Source organism: Oncorhynchus mykiss, chromosome 17 (genome assembly GCF_013265735.2).
Source record: "Oncorhynchus mykiss isolate Arlee chromosome 17, USDA_OmykA_1.1, whole genome shotgun sequence".
In the NCBI taxonomy this organism is placed as follows: Eukaryota; Metazoa; Chordata; class Actinopteri; order Salmoniformes; family Salmonidae; genus Oncorhynchus; species Oncorhynchus mykiss.
The window spans coordinates 52,754,161-52,776,742 of NC_048581.1; positions in this window are offsets into that span (position 1 = coordinate 52,754,161).

Here is a 22,582-nt window from a genome sequence, read left to right on the forward strand (position 1 = left end):
CACTGCACAGCTGAACCAAAATCTTCTCATCCATCCTTTTCAACCATATTGGCCATTGGAGGAGAGTTGTCCAAATGAAAGATGATGGATGATGGACACAATACATTTCAAAATGGTTTCCCAAAATGGAAAAGATATAGAAGAATTTGTGTATGTTCTACCTGTTACTTGTATGTAATACATATGGCAGCAAATACACTTAACAAGATTCATAGAAGATTCCGTAATATCTCAATTATATGGGTGGTTAACATTTAGGCATAATAGAAATGTTGCATGTATTATATAAAAAAACATAAAAGAGACCTTTAAGGTATGCCTTCTAAGGTCTCATGTACATGGGACATTGACATTTCAAAGCACTTACGTAGCACTGTCTGATGTCATTGAAACATGCAATGTGACATGTTGAAAAAAATAAGCGAAGTCCGCTGGAAGGAGGAGCGGGATCAGGAGAAGTAAGGGGAAAGCAGAAGAAGGGGGAGGAGGAGGAGATGAGAAGGAGGAGAGGAGGTGGACTGGAGGAGGGGTAGGGGGAGAAGAGGAGGAGGAATTGAGGAGGACAGGAAGAGGAGAGAGGGGGACAGGAGGAGGAGAGGAGAAGGAGGAGAGGAGGAAGACGGAGGAGAGAAGAGGAGGAGGAGGAATGACTTTGATAGTAGCAGTGAATCTGCTTTCAGATTTCTCAACAAATCAAATCAAATTTTATTTGTCACATACACATGGTTAGCAGATGTTAATGCGAGTGTAGCGAAATGCTTGTGCTTCTAGTTCCGACAATGCAGTAATGACCAACGAGTAATCTAACCTAACAATTCCACAACAACTACCTTACACACACAAGTGTAAAGGGATGAAGAATATGTACATATAGATAAATATACAGTATGAATGAGTGATGGTACAGAACGGCATAGGCAAGATGCAGTATATGGTATAGAGTACAGTATATACATATGAGATGAGTAATGTAGGGTATGTAAACATATAAAAGTGGCATTGTTTAAAGTGGCTAGTGATACATCTATTTCATAAAGATGGCAAGATGCAGTAGATGGTATAGAGTACAGTATATACATATGAGATTAGTAAGAGTTGAGTCATTATGTTGGCAGCAGCCAATCAATGTTAGTGATGGCTGTTTAACAGTCTGATGGCCTTGAGACAGAAGCTGTTTTTCAGTCTCTCGGTCACTGCTTTGATGCACCTGTACGGACCGAGCCTTCTGGATGATAGCGGGGTGAACAGGCTGTGGCTTGGGTGGTTGTTGTCCTTGATGATCTTTATGGCCTTCCTGTGACATCGGGTGGTGTCCTGGAAGGCAGGTAGTTTGCCCCCGGTGATGCGTTGTGCAGACCTCACTACCCTCTGGAGAGCCTTACGGTTGTGGGCGGAGCAGTTGCCATACCAGGCGGTGATGCAGCCCGACAGGATGCTCTCGAATTGTGCATCTGTAAAAGTTTGTGAGTGCTTTGGTGACAAGCAAAATTTCTTCAGCCTCCTGAGGTTGAAGAGGCGCTGCTGCGCCTTCTTCACCACACTGTCTGTGTGGGTGGACCAATTCAGTTTGTCCGTGATGTGTACGCCGAGGAACTTAATATTTGTCATGATAGCACATTGGTAGTAGGTAGTGAGAAAAACAAAGCTAACCAGGGCTTTATTTAAAACCCTGGATGAGAGACCAGATGCATAGCTATATCAACTGTCCAGTAGGCAGTGGCTCTGCCAAGGGGTGGTCAGGGGGGGCCACTGGCCCCGCGAGTCGCATATGCATAATATGCTTTTGAGTATGCATAATATGCCTCTATCTGATATTTTACATGAGGTACTATTCATTTAAATCAATAATGCATATTTTTCATAACAGTTCATCTGAAAGAAAATAACAAATGCATAGCCAGCCAGCTGCTTTTGACCGCCCGTCATTGCGTCACACTCCAACCTCTGTCACCCCTCCCCCGGACTGCTGCTGCTCAGCTCAACTGGTTAAGTTGAGACCACCAGACTGCTAATGGGTACAACAAATTATACAAAAAAAAAGTGATGTATTCAGTAAACTGTTCGTTTTTTTTGACGGTGTCGAATTACCTAGCTAGCTAGCTGGCTTACGTTAGTTAGCGAGCTAGCAAAGTTAGATAGCTAAATTAGGCATTGGGGGAACTTAGCTAGCTCATTTATTCCTTAAGGTTACTCTGCAGCTTAGTTAGTTATCGTAGCTTTCTAGAACGATTTTCAAACCACCTGATGAACTTAGGACTGCCAGAGCATCTAACGTTAGCAAGCTGATGTTATGGGCTGGTATAGCGTTAGCTTACTAGCTACGATTAGTCACTGTAGCATTGTCAATTTGGAGGCAATGAAGAGAAAGTCCACGGATCTCTCCTTGCTTTAAGAAGAAAAGTAGTACAGGGGAGCAGCAGCAGAGGGTTAGCGTTAGTGAGGATGCAGTCGAAGCCAATGAACAGGCAGAGGCAGCGAGAGAGCATGACAGAACAGAGGCAGAACATGACAGCAATGAACAGGCCCAGGCAGCATCAATGACAGAGCACAGTGAAGAACAACAGACAGCAACATGACACTAAAGTGCGGAACAGGCAGCAACTAGAGCTCGAGCTATTCAACCCGTTCCTGGACCCACAGGTGAAGTGTGTGACAGTGCCCCTGATAATGAAATGGATCAAATAAATCAAATCAAATTTTATTTGTCACATACACATGGTTAGCAGATGTTAATGCGAGTGTAGCGAAATGCTTGCGCTTCTAGTTCCGACAATGCAGTAATAACAAGTAATCTAACTAACAATTCCAAAACTACTGTCTTGTACACAGTGTAAGGGGATAAAGAATATGTACATAAGGATATATGAATGAGTGATGGTACAGAGCAGCATAGGCAAGATACAGTAGATGGTATCGAGTACAGTATATACATATGAGATGAGTATGTAAACAAAGTGGCATAGTTAAAGTGGCTAGTGATACATGTATTACATAAGGATACAGTCGATGATATAGAGTACAGTATATACGTATGCATATGAGATGAATAATGTAGGGTAAGTAACATTATGTAAGGTAGCATTGTTCAAAGTGGCTAGTGATATATTTACATCATTTCCCATCAATTCCCATTATTAAAGTGGCTGGAGTTGAGTCAGTGTCAGTGTGTTGGCAGCAGCCACTCAATGTTAGTGGTGGCTGTTTAACAGTCTGATGGCCTTGAGATAGAAGCTGTTTTTCAGTCTCTCGGTCCCAGCTTTGATGCACCTGTACTGACCTCGCCTTCTGGATGATAGCGGGGTGAAGAGGCAGTGGCTCGGGTGGTTGATGTCCTTGATGATCTTTATGGCCTTCCTGTGACATCGGGTGGTGTAGGTGTCCTGGAGGGCAGGTAGTTTGCCCCCGGTGATGCGTTGTGCAGACCTCACTACCCTCTGGAGAGCCTTACGGTTGAGGGCGGAGCAGTTGCCTTACCAGGCGGTGATACAGCCCGCCAGGATGCTCTCGATTGTGCATCTGTAGAAGTTTGTGAGTGCTTTTGGTGACAAGCCGAATTTCTTCAGCCTCCTGAGGTTGAAGAGACGCTGCTGCGCCTTCTTCACAATGCTGTCTGTGTGAGTGGACCAATTCAGTTTGTCTGTGATGTGTATGCCGAGGAACTTAAAACTTGCTACCCTCTCCACTACTGTTCCATCGATGTGGATAGGGGGGTGTTCCCTCTGCTGTTTCCTGAAGTCCACAATCATCTCCTTAGTTTTGTTGACGTTGAGTGTGAGGTTATTTTCCTGACACCACACTCCGAGGGCCCTCACCTCCTCCCTGTAGGCCGTCTCGTCGTTGTTGGTAATCAAGCCTACCACTGTTGTGTCGTCCGCAAACTTGATGATTGAGTTGGAGGCGTGCGTGGCCACGCAGTCGTGGGTGAACAGGGAGTACAGGAGAGGGCTCAGAATGCACCCTTGTGGGGCCCCAGTGTTGAGGATCAGCGGGGAGGAGATGTTGTTGCCTACCCTCACCACCTGGCTAGAGACTAACGTTATCTGGATAAATGTATGGTTATAGCGTGTCTACATTTAGTTATGAGTCATTAAATAATCACATAAAGCCTTCTGATTCATGTTTATTGGTATTAGAGTTTGAATAGTCTGAATAGAATTGTCTATAGGCAAATATTACAAATGTAATTGGTAATTACTATGGCGAGTGGCTCACTACTCATGTTATTATTATTATTATTGTTATTATTATTTTCAAATCTGAATAACTGATTTTGCCTCTTGTTTCATCCTAGATATATACCAGTCAAGAGCAGAGGGGCCCAAACAGCCACATCTGAAGTTTTTCCCTTGGACCCTTCAGGGGGATGGAAGACGGAGCTTCATGAAAGAGCTGGAGTACTCTCAGAGTAAAGACTCTGCCCACTGCTATGCCTGCCGGCACTTCAGTCTTCCCTCCTCAGGTGATTCAGTGTTTATATCTGAAGAGGGGTTATTATAAATTACATTTTAAAAAGGAAACTTACAAAGATGGGGGGTTTTGTAGGCCATGCCAAATCAGAATCACATACTAATGCTATGTTAGCATGGGCAGAATATGAAAAGTTGAATGCAAGCAAATGCTCTCTCTCAGCCTCCTTAAATGCAGAATATAATAAATTAATGAGGGAAAAAAGAGAGCACATTAAAGCTGTTGGAGAAACCCTGCACCTCACAGCTACGCAAAACGTTGCACAGAGAGCACATAAAGAAACGGAGGAATCAGAATAAAGGACACTTCCTCTCTATTATGGAGCTGCTAGCCAAGCATGATCACACAGTCAAAAGAAAATGACAAGTCAAAGAAATGCAACACACCTTGGCCATAGAACACAAAACGAAATAATTGATTGCTTGGCTGAAATGGTCCGCATAACTAGTGAAGTTGCACAAAGTGAGGCTTTCAGAATTATGGTCGACGAGACCAAAGACATTAGCAAGAAGGAACAGATGTCCTTTGTATTTCATTACAATGGGTCAGTATGTACTACACAGGTGTGCAAGCACACATTAAATCAGAGGCCCCATTAGCTTTTTATGTTCACTGCAATGCACATTGCTTAAATATAGTATTAGTTGACAGTGTGAAATGCATCCCTGAAGCCTATTGTTTCTTTTCTCTTTCACAGAAACTGTATGTCTTTGTGTCAGGGTCATATGTGCACCAAAGGTGGCTAGGGGTACAGAGGGAGATGTTTCAGGGGGCCCCGAGAGAGAGTTACAAAGGCTGATAGAGACATGGTGGGCATGGAGGTACAATGCTTGCAAGACAGTGAGGTACAGACTGCCAGCCATTATACGTCTACTGAAAGATATATCTGAAGAGAGAAATGGTGACAGAGCCATAGAGGCAAGAGATCTATTAGCCCAAATAGATCTAAAGTTTGTTGGCCTCGTAACAATGCACCAATATTTTTGGTGAGATTAAACATGTCAGACATTTTACAGTCCCCACAACTCAATTTGGGCACGGCTGTTAGCCTTGTTGATTCTCTTGTTGACACATTGAACAGTTATAGAGAGGTCTATCTCTTTAATGAGATTTGGGACATTACTGTGACCCTTGCCATTTTTGGACATACATAATGTAATATTTTCGTTTACAATAAAGCTGTATTGAAAATAGTTGGAGGCCTCTGTGTGGTGTTTCTAAACTTGAGTAGGCTTGTTCCCAGTAAATGTTTTGCTCCTCAATGTACTCCATCAAATTAAAGGTGTATATTTGTCTTTTTAAGCAAAGGGACAACAAGCCTATTTGAAGAACAATGAATCGCCCGGCACATGTATATACAGATACATGACACATTAAAACAGGATTGTTGTGGAACGTACCGGTATTAGTCTATGCGCATCGGGATAATTAGTAACATTCACTGTAAAATAAGAAACCAAAGTATATCAGTGTGCGATACCTTAACTCTCATATTGACATAGTCTTCAACTAGCCTATATACTACAACAGCATAAAATAATTTCTGAAATTCAGTTATAGCTTTTGGTTTTAGTGTGCCACCCCAAGATTTTCAGTGGCCCCATCTGGTACCCATATGGAACATTTCTGGGGCGCCACTGCCAGTAAGTAGGATGTGTTGCTTAGCCTTAACCACAGAAAAAAACATATGTTAAAATGTATATACATAGTAATTGTCATGTTTTTGTATAATATACAAACATATTATGTTGACTTAATCCTAACCCTAAAATAATGTGAAACCTGTAAGGAGATTTTGTAGAGGTTACGTTCTCAGAACATACATTTTTCTTATAATATCATAGATGACTCGTATAATTAATATATTTTGTCTCAAATATGTCATACCATATCTTTGTAGGTAATTCACCACAATAATGTATTCAATTGTGTATGTCATATGAGGCATATAAGTCAAGACATATACAAATTCACCACTGACATACAATGAGTGTACAAAACATTAGGAACACCTGCTCTTTCCATGACATAGACTGGCCAGGTGAATCCAGGTGAAAGCTATGATCCCTTATTGATGTCACTTGTTAAATCCACTTCAATCAGTGTAGATGAAGGGGAGGAAACAGGGTAGCCCTTTCCTGCAGTCAATGACTAAAAGCTCCTTCTTCGGCTTCATGGGTGGAATGTTATTCATATTTTTCATAATGAATAAAAACGGACAAAAATCCAGTGTTTCAATGTCAACAGTTTTGTTATATTTCAGTCTTCTGTGATTTATATAAAGGGTAATACTGGGATGCAATCTCAAAATGTAATACATTTCAACTCTATATCTGACATGGTACAGATGTAATTATTTTAAGCCCATAACCATGTGTGTGTATACTTTTGTTTTAAAGTAGATTTGTTTAAGACTACCAAGAATCAATCTGTGTTGCCCTGATTTAGCCCACTGCAGATTTCTAAGCCTTGAGGCAATAGAGACATGGATTGTGTATGTGTGCCTTTCAGACGGTGAATGGGCAAGACAAAATATTTAAGTATCTTTGAAGGGTGTATGGTAGTAGGTGCCAGGGGCACCAATTTGAGTGTTCAAGAACTGCAATGCTGCTGGATTTGTCACTCTCAATAGTTTCACGTGTCTACCAAGAATGGTTCACCACCCAAAGGACATCCAGCCAACTTGAAATAACTGTGCGAAGCATTGGAGTCAATATGGTCAGCATCCCTGTGGAATGCTTTCGACACCTTGCAGAGTCCATGCCCTGACAAATTGAGGCTGTTCTGAGGGCAAAATGGGGGGTGCAACTAAATTTTAAGAAGCTGTTGGTAATGTTTTGAACACTCCGCGTATAAGGCAAAACATACAAAATCTTACCAGATCCTTATTAGAGTAATTATTTTATTTTTGTACAAATAATCTTCTTCTGCCCTACAAAATTATTATTTGATTTTCATTATTATTTTCCATATGGGTCATGTTGCAGTGAAGTAGGTGATCTAACGAGGTGTCCTATTAGATCCTGTGCCAAGTTTTTACCACTCTGGCCTTGATGAACACACACACACCACTCTGGCCCTAATGAATATAGATTTGTTTTATTCACAGTGACACGCTAATTAAAGTGAACAGGCTCACAATCAGAAACATTCCATCTCTACAGAACCACATTGCCTTTCAAAGCCAGGATACACAATCTCATAAATGACCTGTCCCTTTCTCAAGGGGAATATTCAATCAAAGAAGTGCACACACACTCCAAAGAAGAATCCTGTTGGGATGTGAAAGTTCATAGAATTTTGCTAATTAAGGGAAGCTTTGCCTTTGGCCGTTTTTCCGGTTGTGCCAGTTAAAGCCAGTGTGAGGCTACTTGAGAGGCTTGGAAAACAAGAACAAACTATATTTTTCCCCCTTTGCTCTGTCCACTGTCCGTCTGTCTTTGACGTAATGATAATATTGAGTTTTGTGGCTTTCGCAGAGCCTTCTGGAGAAATTATGAGTGAAACAGACCTGAAGAATAAAAGCAGAGGGATGGAGCTTGCGGTTTGATGAATGAGCCTGTCCCAAGGCGTGTTCTTCATGATTTAATTACTCTGAACAGTGAGTGGGACACACACACACACACTATCTCTGCTACTTAAAGACATGCTCGGGTACTTAGGCGACTAGTAAATATTTTTTAAACCTCCCACTTTGGGCTGGATGTGTAGTCTGTACCTACATAATCTATGAGATGAATTACTGTCTTACCTCAATTAGCCATGAAATTACTATTTTGAAAGCAACTTTTTTTTAAAGCTTTGCAGCGCCATTTTCCTTACATATTCCCCCATGTGGGCGAGCCCCCCAACAATTTGAGTGTCAGCCAATGAGCTTCAGCCCCTCACCGTTTGAGTGACAGCTAGGAAGATGCACACACAGCAAAGAGAGAGAGAGAGAGCCATGAAGTGGTGCACATATCTACACATTTGTGACATACAGTAGTACACCATTTTTGGGGACCACTTTTGGCTCACGGGCGCTACTTTCAGAAGCTAAAAGTACACAAAAGTACCGGAGGAAAATGTTTGAAAGTTATAAGATGTACATTTTTTACTGTTAAAGTCGACCCAATACATATATTTATTCCCAAGTCTTTGCCAGCCATGTCAAAGTTTGGCCATCCCGTGGGACATCATGACATCATGACATGGGAATAGAGAGTTGGAGTGGGGTGTCTGACCTGCTGTGATGAAACTATGGAAACAGCCCCCACCAATACATTAAACAGTTCAATGAGAGTCCAATCATTTGTTTAATACAGGCACCTACAGTACAAACACACCTGTGACCCTTTTCACCGGCTCCTTTTGTTTCATATTATTGCTTTGATTATCACTGATGTCTGTCCAGGACCAGGTCATGACTATTCACCACCCAGGGATGAGCCCACATTAGGAGGGAGTCAGGTGAGCCAGAGGCCCGAGGGGGAGAAGAGATGGAGCAGCATTGGTTCTGTCAGATACCTCCTTTTTGAGGTATCTGACACACACACACCATCCAGGTCAACAAAAAAGCGTAGGCCATCTGCCAGGATGCTCAGCCTGGGTGTTCACTCCATTACCATACCTCCTGGTCAAGTAAGTAGACACACATGAAACTACCTCTCAGCCATCAAACTGATTAATCAGCATGATCAGTACACATGTGCACCTTGTAGTGGGTACAATAAAAGGCCACACAACACTATGCAACAGATATCTCAAGTTTTGAGGGAGTGTGCAGTGACCCATGTCGCAAGGATATGTACACAATTCCTGGAAGCTGAAAATGTCCCAGTTATTCCATGGCCTGCATACTTACCAGACATGTAACCCATTGAGCATGTTTGGGATGCTCTGGGTCAACGTGTATGACAGCGTGTTCCAGTTCCTGCCAATATCCAGCATCTTCACACAGCCATTGAAGAGGAGTGGGACAACATTCCACAGGCCACAATCAACAGCCTGATCAATTATAGTTTAGATGGAGATGTGTCGTGTTGCATGAGGCAAATGGTGATCACACCAGGTACTGACTGGTTTTTTGACCCACGCCCTAACTTTTTTTTTAAAGATACCTGAAACCAACAGATGCATATCTGTATTCCCAGTCATGTGAAATCAATATATTAGGGCCAAATTAATTCATTTCAATTGACTGATTTCCTTATATTAACTATAACTCAGTAAAATCTTTGAAATTCATGATTTCTGCATTTATATTTTTGGTCATGTTGCACTTTGTAGTGCAGATAAAGTGTCATGAATATGACTGTGCTGGTCTTGATGATTGGGGGACAAAGACAAATCTTTACGGCTGCCTTGTCTTTGATAACAGTGACAGGTTGGCTAGTTAGTGTGAGGGACTCCTCTCGCCAGCCAGTCTAACTCCCAAGCAGACTGCCTTGATGAGGCTGCTCAGCTCCTGTCCTATTAATAGCCATGTGTGGATGATTTGATAATGGGTCCAAAGGTTGGATTTGGAGAATAAAGGATTTTCTCTAAAAGCATGTTTTGAAACCCACCTTACAGCAGGAGGAACAGAGAGCAGCCAGGTCGTTTAAGATTGAAGTCAAAATTGGAAGTCTATCCGTGTCCTGAGGATGTTGGAAAACAAACATTGTTAGGCACAGACAACAGCACAAAGGGCAAAAGGTAGAGACAACAATACATCACACAAAGCAGCCACAAGTGTCAGTAAGAGTGTCCATGATTGAGTCTTTGCATGTAGAGCTGGAGATACAACCATCATTACGACTGGATTTTATTTTGTGTTACGAGAGCATTTTCCGTGACCTAACGAATGTTCTGGGAACCTTCACAGAACCAATTTTGGTTTGCTGGGTTGTCTTCTTCTCCCAAGTATACTGTACTCAGTGATAAACGTTCAAAGTTAAGGGTTCTGGTTGGATTAACATCCGAAATGTGACTTTACTCTACCTCATTAAGGCCCATGGAAGCAAGGGGTTCCCAACCTTTTTTATCCACCACCCTTCTGAGGCCAATCTCTGAGCCTTGGACCACCCCACGCCAGACATGAGCCCTGCAATTAATAGGCTCTCCTTTTCATGTATGAAAGTGCACGGTAACACTTTATTTAAAGGTACACATATTAGCCACTAATTTGTAGTTTATAGGTATGTATATAAGTAGCTTATCTGTATAATGTCTTATTAGCCATATATTAGGCCTTAATTAAGTGATTTGTAATTCCAACATTATAAGTAATGTACAAATAAGGATATTCTGTGCTAAAATACTCATATTAAACAGCAACGGTAGGATAATTGATGGGTTATGTTTAGGATAATGTTTTGTGATAATGTGCTCCCTATTGCCCTTCTTGGCCCCTGGACTCTGTCCACACATTTCAAGCCTGCTTTGAAACAATGACTTATAAATGACCCAAGACCAGCTAAGTGACAATGGGTTGTCATAATGCTGCATCAAATGTACATTATCCTAGGGGCGTTGGCAGACACAATGTAAGTAACCTAATTTATGTCCCCCTAATTGCCATGTATACCTTTGTTAATCCAACAGCTATTGGATGCACTAATCATGAGCGTATGAACCAGAGTTACACTGTTAGCACTGAGGCGGTGTGCCTTTGTAGGAAGACCACTTTGTGCAGCTCATGCTACACTATCAAGTGTACTTCTGATAAGCTTCCCAGTAAAGCATTGAAAACAATCAAGCAACCCAGAAAAGTGCTAAAAATAGCCCATATTAACATATGCAGTGTGAGAAACAAGGTATGAAGTCAATAACTTGCATGTAACAGATGACATTCATATTCTGACTATCTCTGAAACTCACTTAGAAAATACCTTTGATGATACAGTGGTAGCAATACATGGTTATAACATTTACCGAAAAGACAGAAATGCCAACGGGGGTGTTGCGGTCTATATTAAGAACCACATTCTTGTAAAGCTTAGAGACAATCTAATGTTTAATACTGTTGAAGTGTGGCAGGGTAGCCTAGAAGTTAGAGTGTTGGACTAGTAACTTAAAGGTTGCAAGTTCGAATCCCCCAGCGGCCAAGGTACAAATCTGTCGTTCTGCCCCTGAACAGGCAGTCCGTCATTGAAAATAAGAATTTGATCTTAACTGACTTGCCTAGTTAAATAAAAGTAACATGGCTAAAGGTTCATCTGCCTCACCTAAAGCCCATTCTTGTGGGAAGCTGCGATAGACCACCAAGTGCTAACAGTCAGTATCTGGATAATATGTGTGAAATGCTTGATAATGTATGTGATATCAACAGAGAAGTATTTTTCTGGGTGATTTAAATATTGACTGACTCTCATCAAGCTACCCACTTAAGAAATATCCAAATCCATCGGATGTAGTGATCACAATATAATAACCATACCTAAGAAAACCAAAGTTCCAAAGGCTGGGCCTAATATAGATAAAAGTTCTGGGCCTAATATATAAAAGGTCATATAAGAAGTTTTGTAGTGATTCATGTGTTGATGATGTAAAGAATATTTGCTGGTCTGTGGTGTGTAATGAGGAGCCACCAGACGCTGCACTTGACACATTTATGAAATTGCTTAGTCCAGTTACTAATGAGCACACATCCATTAAGAAAATGACTGTAACAATGGTTAAATCCCCTTGGATTGATGAGGAATTTAAAACATGTATCGTTGAGGGGTATGAGGATAAAGGTATGGCAAACAAGTCTGGCAGCCCAACTGATTGGCAAACGTATAGCAAATTAAGAAATCACGTGACTAAGCTAAAGAAAATGAAAGAAAAACTATACTATGAAACAAAGAGAAATTATATAAAGAATGATAGTAAAAAAGCTTTGGAGCACCACTGGAGACAAAAGCTCCATCATTCATTGAATCAGATGGCTCATTTATCACAAAACCCACTGATATTGCCAACTACTTTAATTTAATGACTTTTTCATTGGCAAGATAAACAAACTTAGGGATGAAATGCCAGCAACAAACACTGACACTACACATGCAAGTATATCTGACCAAATTATGAAAGACAAGAATTGTACTTCTGAATTCCGTAAAGTCAGTGGGGAAGAGGTGACATTTTTTGTTGTTGTCTATCATTAAAAGACAAGCCACCGGGGTCTGACAATCTGGATGGAAAATTACTGAGGATAATAGTGGACGATATTGCCACATCTTCAATTTAAGCCTACTAGAAAGTGTGTGCCCTCAGGCCTGGAGGGAAGCTCAAATCATTCCGCTACCCAAGAATAGCAAAGCCCCCTTTACTGGCTCAAATAGCTGACCAATTAGCCTGTTACTAACTCTTAGTAAACATCTGGAAAAAAATTGTGTTTGACCAGATACAATGCTATTTCATAGTAAACAAATTGACAACCGACTTTCAGCACGCATATAGGGAAGGACACTCAACATGCACAGCACTTACACAAATGGCTGATGATTGGCTGAGAGAAATTGATGATACAATGATTGTGGGGGCCGTCTTGTTAGACTTCAGTGCAGCTTTTGACATTATCGATCATGAAATGACTGAAAAATGTAATAAAGTGCTGCAGTTAGTTCCGGAATGAGTAGCAAGGAATAAATTAGTCCTAAATATTTCCAAAACTAAAAGCATTGTGTTTGGTACAAATCATTCACTAAACCCTAAACCTCAACTACATCTCGTAATGAATAATGTGGAAATTGAGCAAGTTGAGCTGACTAAACTGCTTGGAGTTGCCCTGGATTGTAAACTGTCATGGTCAAAACATATTGATACAACAGTAGCTAAGATGGGGAGAAGTATGTCCATAATAAAGCACTGCTCTGCCTTCTTTTAACAACACTGTCAACAAGGCAGGTCCTTCAGGCCCTGGTTTTGTCGCACCTGGAGTAGTGTGGTCAGGTGCAACAAAATTGCAGTTGGCTCAGAACAGGGTAGCACGGCTGGCCCCTAAAAGTCCTTGGAGAGCTAACATTAATGACATGAATGTCAATCTCTCATGGCTCAAAGTGGAAGAGAGATTGACATCATCATTACATGTTATCGTAAGAGGTGTTGACAAAAAGAAGGTACCGAGCTGTCTGTTTAAAATACTAGCACACAGCTCGGACACCCATGCATACCCCACAAGACATGCCACCAGAGGTCTCTTCACAGTCCCCAAGTCCAGAACAGACTATGGGAGGGGCACAGTACTACATAGAGCCATGACTACATGGAACTCTATTCCACATCAGGTAACTGATGCAAGCAGTAGTATCAGATTTTAAAAGCAGGTAATAATACATCATATGGAACAGAGGGGACTGTGAAGTAACACAAACATAGGCAAAGACACATGCACAGACACGGCCATACTAAGATGGCGCCGCAGAACATGGCTGACGTTTTACATTCTCCCAACCAATTGTGCTATTTTGTTATTTTCTTAGCATTTTGTGTAACTTATTTTTTTTACTTATTGTGTACATAATGTTGCTGCTACTGCCTCAAATTACCGAATTTAACTTCCGGACATCAGAAATGTGATTACTCACCGCGGACTGGAATAAACTTTTTCCTTTAACGAGTCCGACAAGAAGGACATCCTGCTTTCACCGAAACAGGCCCAGATCTACGCCTTGTGCGTGAAGAAAAGACGCTGGAAACGGGGCCGCAGATGGGGCATCCTTCTGAGAATCCGGAGGCGAGCGAGTAAACTCCCTCTGCCTTCCATTCTTCTTGCTAAAGTGCAATCATTGGAAAATAAAATTGATGACCTACAATTAAGATTAATCTACCAATGGAACATTGAAAACTATAACACCTTATGTTTCACCGAGACGTAGCTGAACAAAGATATGGACAATATAGAGCTAGCTGGATTTTCCATGCACCAGCAGAACAGAGATGCTACCTCTGGTAAGACGAGCTCTCCCCCGCCCTCCATTTGGCAAATCTGACCATAATTCTATCTTCCTGATTCCTGCTTACAAGCAAAAACTAAAGCAGGAAGTACTAGTGACTCGCTCAATACGGAAGTGGTCAGATGACACGGATGCTACACTAGAGGACTGTTTTGCTAGCACAGACTGGAATATGTTCCGGGATTCATCCAATGGCATTGAGGAATGTATCACCTCAGTCACCGGCTTCATCAATAAGTGCATCGATGACGTCGTCCCGATGGTGACTGTACGTAAATATCCCAACCAGAAGCCATGGATCACGGGCAACATCCGCATCGAGCTGAAGGCTAGAGCTGCTGCTTTCAAGACTAATCCGGACGCTTATAAGAAATCTTGCTATGCCCTCAGACTAACCTTTAAACAAGCAAAGCGTCAATACAGGATTAAGATTGAATCTTCTACACCGGCTCTGACGCTCGTCGGATGTGGCAGGGCTTGAAAACTATTACGGACTACAAAGGGAAACCCAGACGCGAGCTGCCCAGTGGTTCTACAGCTGCACCATCAGGAGCTGGTTGCATCACTGCCTGGTATGGCAACTGCTCGGTAAGGCGCAACAGAGGGTAGTGCTAACTGCCCAGTACATCACTGGGGCCAAGCTTCCTGCCTTCCAGGACCTATATAATAGGTTGTGTCAGAGACTCCAGTCACCCAAGTTATAGATTGTTTTCTTTGCTACTTCAAGCGGTACCGGAGCGCCAAGTCTAGAACCAAAAGGCTCCTCAACAGCTTCTACCCCCAAGCCATAAGACTGCTGAACAATTCATAAAATTGTCCCCGGACAATTTACATTGAACCCCCCCCCTTTGTACACTGCTGCTATTTGGTGTTTGTTTGTTACCTATGCATAGTCCGTTCGCCCCCACCGACATGTACAGATTACCTCAACGAGCCTGTACCTCCGCACACTGACTCGGTACTGGTGCCCCCTGTATGTAGTCTCGTTATTGTTATTCTTATTGTGTTACTTTTTATTATGACTTTCTATTTGAGTCTACCTGGTAAATATTTTCTTCTTCTTGAACTGCACTGTTAAGGGCTTGTAAGTCAGCATTTCACGGTAAAGTCTACACTTGTTGTATTCGGCGCATGTGACAAATACAGTTTGATTTCATTTGATGCATACACACATGATAACATATGCACTATACACACACGTACACATGGATTTTGTGTTGTAGATATGTGGTAATGGAGTAGGGTCCTGAGGTTACACACTTAGTGTGTTGTGAATTCTGTAATGAATGTATTGTAATGTTCTTAAATTGTATTACTGCCTTACTTCTGCCGGACCCCAGGAAGAGCAGCTGTTGCTGGATCCATAATAAACACAATTACAAGCAATGAGGGTGGAAGCTGTTGACTCTCTGTTTGACCAGGAGAGGGCGACAATCAACTGTGACGATTTGCTGTAGCACAGTCTGTTGGGTATCCTCTGTCTCTCTCTCTCTCTCTTCATCGCTCTCTCTCTCTGTCTCTCTTTCTCTTCATCTCTCTCTCCTCATCTATCGCTCTCTCTTCATCTCTCTCTCTCTCTTTTCATCTCTCTCTCTCCCCCTCTCTGCAGTGGCTTATATTGTGGTACAACTGCCCAACACAACAATGCTGCTGTCTACTGATGTCTTTCATGTATCCAGGACAAGTAAAGAAGACTGTGAGGCTGGGCTGGGCTCTGTGGAGGTTGGGAGGCTGGGCTGGGTTGTGTGGAGGCTGGGCTTTGTGGAGGCTGGGCTGTGGGGAGATTGGGCTTTGTGGAGGCTGGAAGGCTGGGCTGGGTTGGGTTGTGTGGAGGCTGAGAGGCTGGGAGGCTGGGCTGTGTGGAGACTGGGCTGTGTGGAGACTGGACTGTGTGGAGGCTGGGCTGTGGAGATACTGGGCTGTGTGGAGGCTGTGCTGTGGAGAGGCTGGGCTGTGTGGAGGCTAGGATGGGTTGTGTTGAGACTGGGAGGCTGGGCTGTAGGGAGGCTGGACTATGTGGAGGCTAGGAGACTGGGCGGGGCTGTCTGGAGGCTGGGAGACTGGGCTGTGTGGAGGCTGGGAGACTGAGCTGTGGAGAAACTGAGCTGTGGAGAGACTGGGCTATGTGTAGACTAAGCTGTGGAGAGGCTGGGCTGTGTCGAAGCCTGGGCTGGGGGCTGAAACTATGTGGAGGTTAGGTGGCTGAAGCCGTGTGGAGGCTGGGCTGTGTCAAGGCTGGGCTACAGCCACTCACTGCATTATTAATGGATCCTTTTTCCGGCATCATCTCCCTCCCTCCACCTCTACCCCCTCCATCTCTTCAGCCTGAAAACTGAAAGGGGGAGAAGAGGAGAAGCGGAGGTGGAAATCAGCCAGTTTCCACAAACCTCCATGACCCAAAAGAGATATGATGAGCAGAGATGATGATTCACACTAAGTTCTGAAATGCACAACATTGAGATGAGAGCGAAAGGAGTTAATGTTGTCTTAATAACTGTACATAAGACCAGCCAAGGCCCTGGGCAGGATGGGATGGGATGCTATATTTAGAAAACAGCTGACAGCAGGCTTGAGGCTCAGGTTAGAGGAGAGGAGAGGATCTTTGGTGCTTCCAGTTCCACTTCACATTAAAATGGAGCAGAATGCAGACTCTTATAAAAATGTATCTTTAAGCCCTTCCCTTTTGAAGAGAGTAAAACCAACAGCCATCTGACATCTGAGGCAAACGAGTCTAACACACGAAGAATGTGCAGGGTACATATTTTTATGGTTTGATATCGACACACATGACTCGTGTAAAAACATCAGCCAATGACTTGTGTGTGTTTCTTTTCTGTTTATGAGGGAGACTGAGTGAAAAGGACAGAAAGAATAAAGGACAGCACGGGGTAGCTAAGAGGAGTACTGATTGGTCAGGGGCTAGCTGAGAGGAGTTCTGATTGGCTGCCTCAGCAATATGTCGTTAAAATAATCTATCATATGTATCCAGAAAGTCATGGAAAGTACGACAGAGGTGGAACTGTCATTATCAACCTAGACACCACCTAGTGATTTGTAGAAATGTTGAATGCATGTAGTAACGTTCATAAGGGGTGTGTGTGTATTTACTTTCAGAGAGAGAGCGAGAATGAGAGAGAGACAGAGCGAGACTAGGTTCACCCAGCCACATAATAATACACACAGGCACAAACAACCTGAGAGCACAGCAGGAAAGGGTGGCTATAGCACTCAAGGGAGTGACTGAAAAAGCTTCTTCTACTTTCCCCAATGTACAAGTGGTTATATCTACCCACGTACCACGAAAATACTTCCACCCTGCTACCATACGGCGGGTAAACGCAAGTATTTCCTGTGACTGTGCCTCAAAACCAAATGTTTACCTGGCCCACCACTCCACCCTGGACTTGAACAGCCTTTATGACCAGGTCCACCTATACAAGGCAGCAGTGCCCACCTTCGCCCGGACCCTAAAGGGCATTGCTCTCAAACGCAGCCCCAACACTTCACACAGGAGCAACATATCAATAGACACCCCGCCCAGACCAGCGAGACACTCTCCCGGACCTGCGGGACCCCCCAGGACCTACACATACCCACAACGACAGGACCTACATCCAGACCACAACACCACCAGCCACATCCACACACCCCCCCCCCAAGTCAACCATGCCCACACCCCATTTAGGCCCCCTCAGATCAGACCTATGCCCCTCCTGCCCACCCCATGCACCCCAGCCCCGCAAAGAGGGCCTCAACATGGAAGTCGCACATACGCCCAGGTCGTGAGCAGACAAACAGGCCCAACCCTCTTACACTAGCCCAACCCTCTTACACTAGCCCAAGCCAATGGCATGTAGCAGATGCTCAGCAGGCTCTGCTCACACTTACTGGCCGGAGGCCAAACCACACAACCAACAACATCAGACACTTTATGGAACACAAAGCCTTCACTATCTCATCCTGGAATATCCAAGGCCTGAGGTCATCTGCCTTTGGCCTAAAGAGCAGGATCCTGGACTTCATCAAAGAAATCAGAAATACAGACATTGTCATCCTAAAAGAAACATGCTATAGATGAGACTTACCCACTGGTTGCCCTCTAGGTTACAAAGAGCTGGTAGTCCCATCCACCAAACTACCAGGTGTGAAACAACAGGAAAGGGACTCAGGGGATATGCTAATTTGATAAAGAGCAGACCTATCTCACTCCATTAAATTAATCAAAACAGGAACAATTTACATTTGTCTAGAAATTCAAAAGGAAATATCTTAAAAGAGACAAATGTACCCCTGTGTGCTGCCTATATCCTCCCACTACAATCCCCATACTTTAATGAAGACAGCTTCTCCACCCTGAAGGGGGAAATCAATCATTTCCAGGCCCAGGGACATGTACTAGTCTGAAGTGACCTAAATGCCAGAAGCGGACAAGAACCTGACACCCTCAGCACACAGGGGGACAAACACCTGCCTGGAGGTGACAGCATTCCCTCCCCCATATGCCCCCCCTAGGCACAACTACAACAACATAACCAACCAAAACGGGTCACAACTCCTGCAGCTCTGTCGCACGCTGGTTATGTACATAGTCAATGGTAGGTTTCGAGGGGACTCCTATGGTAGGTACACCTATAGCTCATCTCTTGGCAGTAGTACTGTAGACTACTTTATCACTGACCTCAACCCAGAGTCTCTCAGAGCGTTCACAGTCAGCCCAATGACACCCTTATCAGACCACAGCAAAATCACACTCTACTTGAACAGAGCAATACTCAATCATGAGGCGTCAAAGCCAAAGGAACTGAGTAATATTAAGAAATGCTATAGATGGAAGGAATGTAGTGTGGAAACCTAACAAAAAACAATTAGGCAACAACTAATCCAATCCCTTTTAGACAACTTTCTGGACAAAACATTCCACTGTAATAGTGAAGTTGTAAACTTGACAGTAGAAAAGACATATGTTTTCCATGCCAATAAAGCCCCTTGAATTGAATTGAATTGAATTGAGAGAGAGAGAGAGAGAGAGAGAGAGAGAGAGAGAGAGAGAGAGAGAGAGTGTGTGTTCTGTTGGGTTTGGGATTTGATTTGGATAAACCAGTCTCTGTTTCGGTCCTTGGGTCAGGGGCTTGGGAAAACAGACAGACATAAGAAGCTAGCTTATGATGAGGGATTGTGGGTAGTAGGGTGATACAATCTCTGGGAAGAAGGATTTGTGTTAGCCCTTCTGAAATAAGGGTTCCCGCTCTAAAGTCACCTCAGTTGTGACACTGTCAAATGTTAACAATCGTGTTAACCTCATACATGCAAAATTGCCACACTCAACACAAAACAGGAATCGTTTAATTACGTATTGTTGCTGTAGAATGAACCTTCATGTGAATAATATCCTTTCCAAAGCGAGTGACTTGCATCGTCTGTTCGTAGAGCAAAGCAGCACTCTGTGAGATAGCTACTCTACTACACTGATCCTATTCCGTCAATCTCACATAAAAAAACTCCCAGCATTTAAATATTTCAAAAGATCCTCAGCGACAGCTACAACTACTGTACCTGTGCAGACTTTCAAAGCCTCCATCATTTAACCAACCAGGCTGCCCTCTGCTGGTACTTTACCTTAACATGTAGCTGAACCCTCAGACTCCGCCCCTGAACCCTCAGACCACACCCCTGAACCCTCAGACCACATCCCTGAACCATATTGGTGTATAAACAAACAAAAATGCATTGATGAAACAGAACAAACACAGTTTTCAGAAAAAATAACCAATGCTAAATGTGAATAAATGTCATAGAAATGAGGGCTTAAAGACAGCTTCAGCACAACATTTCAAAAACACAGATGGTAAATTAAAGGTGACATACATAATTCATGAAGTGCAGGACTTTTAAAAAACACTTAATCTTATTTATATACATTGCAAGCCCAGACGTCAATGTAAGGTAAGGTAAAATAACAATGATACATAAAGTATGTAGATTTAGCACATGCCCTAAAAACAATGCATTGGAAAAATCCCAAGCATGCTTAAAATGGTTCTCGTTGATGAATGTCTGGAGCAGAGAGATAGACTGTGTGCGTGTGTGTGTGTGTGCATGTGTGTGAAAGAGGGAAAGAAAGAGGGAGAGAGAGAGAGAGAGAGAGAGAGGGAGAAAGGACACAGAGCGAGAGAGAGAGGACACAGAGAGAGAGAGAGAGAGAGGGTGAGAGAGAGGGTGAGAGCGAGACAGAGAGCGAGGGACAAAGAGAAAAAAAGAGTGAATGAAGCTAGCTGTAAATCGCTGAGCCACTGCCTGCACCATCTCAGCCTGTACCCGGGGCAGGCAGCTACAGCAGCAGATCAAAGCATGAATATGTAAATGCTTGTTCTGGTGATTGATTACCAGTATAGCGTCATGTGATTTTTTTTCTACTCCGGGTTTTCAAAATGTCTCTGTTAACCACACAGAAATGTAAAGCAATTAAAAAATGTGCAGATTAAACATATTGAATGTCTCAATAATGACTGAGCCCCATCCCTGTAGTACTTACTATAAGACAATTAACAACCAGGAGAAGATTCAAACCCCTGTCAAGGATATGAAGGGGTATTTAATGAAATATGTGTGAGAAACCTTCAGAAATTGACCTCCATGTTGGATTGGAGGGAAGATAAGTCTAGGATATGTGATTGTCTTTTTGTTTAATATAGACATAGGTTCAAATACTTGTAAAATCCTTTGAGCGTTTGCTTGCATCTGCCTTGGGAGTGCCAGCTGGGTGGGATTTGCAGTTTGGGGATTTTATTAACGGATAGTTTTGCTATGATGAGATCACGCGCTACAACAGAAGCTACAATGGGAACTAGCCTGCAACAGCCAAACGCGATGGACAATGTTGATTGGCAGGTAGAAGGATGACCAATGAGGTGGTAAGGTTAAAGTGGGAGGCAGGATCACGTCAACACAGTATTGTCCTATGAAGTTGCGGGATGAGACCCCACATGCACACCACAGAGTAATTTATTGTGTATTCGGGCGTACGGGGCTCGTTTTGGCTCATAAACACTAGATTCAAAACTACTCGCTGAAATTATACAAAACCTTTATAACACATACTTAAGCCAGACAAGCTCAAACAGGCACAGATAAAGTATTTGGCATTCTTTTTCAAGTATTTGAAACCCAGTTCTGGTTTACAGGAGTTGTGACTGAGTGGACACTATGATGAAGCTACATTCTTCCTCCTTGTTTAAATTCTGTGTCTGACTGGGGTTTGAAAGCCGTGTCTTCATTAATCACAAGACTGTTACAGCCCACTGATCTTTAGACTAGGCCATAGCTAGGGGAGCCAATGCAAGTGTTTGGATCTCAGGCAAGGCCACTCAAGCGGGGCACTTTACTAAACACTTCTGTGTCAATCAATGGCACTCGGAGGGGTGGGTGTGGGGGGTAATAAAGGAACAGAGAGATGGAGAGAACAGGAAAAAGAAAGAAGAAAGGCCTTGCATGAAAAATGCATCACGGAGACGAGAGAACAAAAACATACAGCTTTGAAGTTTCAAAACAAAATAGTCTATGTATTTCCGTTGAATATAATTTTGTTTTGGTAAGTACATTCTCTATAAAACATGTAGCACTGATGATTAATACAGTCAATTCCCATTTCACAACTATGAATGGATCACGTCAAATGTGTTTTCGTTGCTTTTTAGTCCTTTCTTCATGCAATTATAGCAGAACTCAGGAGATTCAATCATACATTCAAGGACACAGAGAGAGATAGAGAGAGAGAGGGTGCTGATTGGCTAACATTCACACCACCCTGACCAACAGTCAATATTGGCCTATAAAAGAAGGAAATGTTTCAGAAAGATATTAAACTTCTCAACCGCGTGATTAGTACTCCTCTGTATTCAAACCGAGAAATGGGATATGCAGAGGAGAGAGGGAGAGAGAGAGAGGGGGATGTAGAGAGAGTGAGCGGGGAAATAAAGGGCTGATGGACTGAGAGGGAATTACAAAAGAGTCCTATAAAGGAAGTGATTATAGCAGTGTCAGTAGTGGGGTGTTCAAGGCAGAGTCACATCAGAGGGAGTAAAACGAGATAGAGAGTAGGGGAGGGGAAGAGGTTCAAGAACAAGGCCACACTAAATCACAATATCTTTAACTGATCTATCTCCCTTTTTGCTGTCGAGAGAATGGAATAATTTATTCTGCAAAGTTATTTTAAC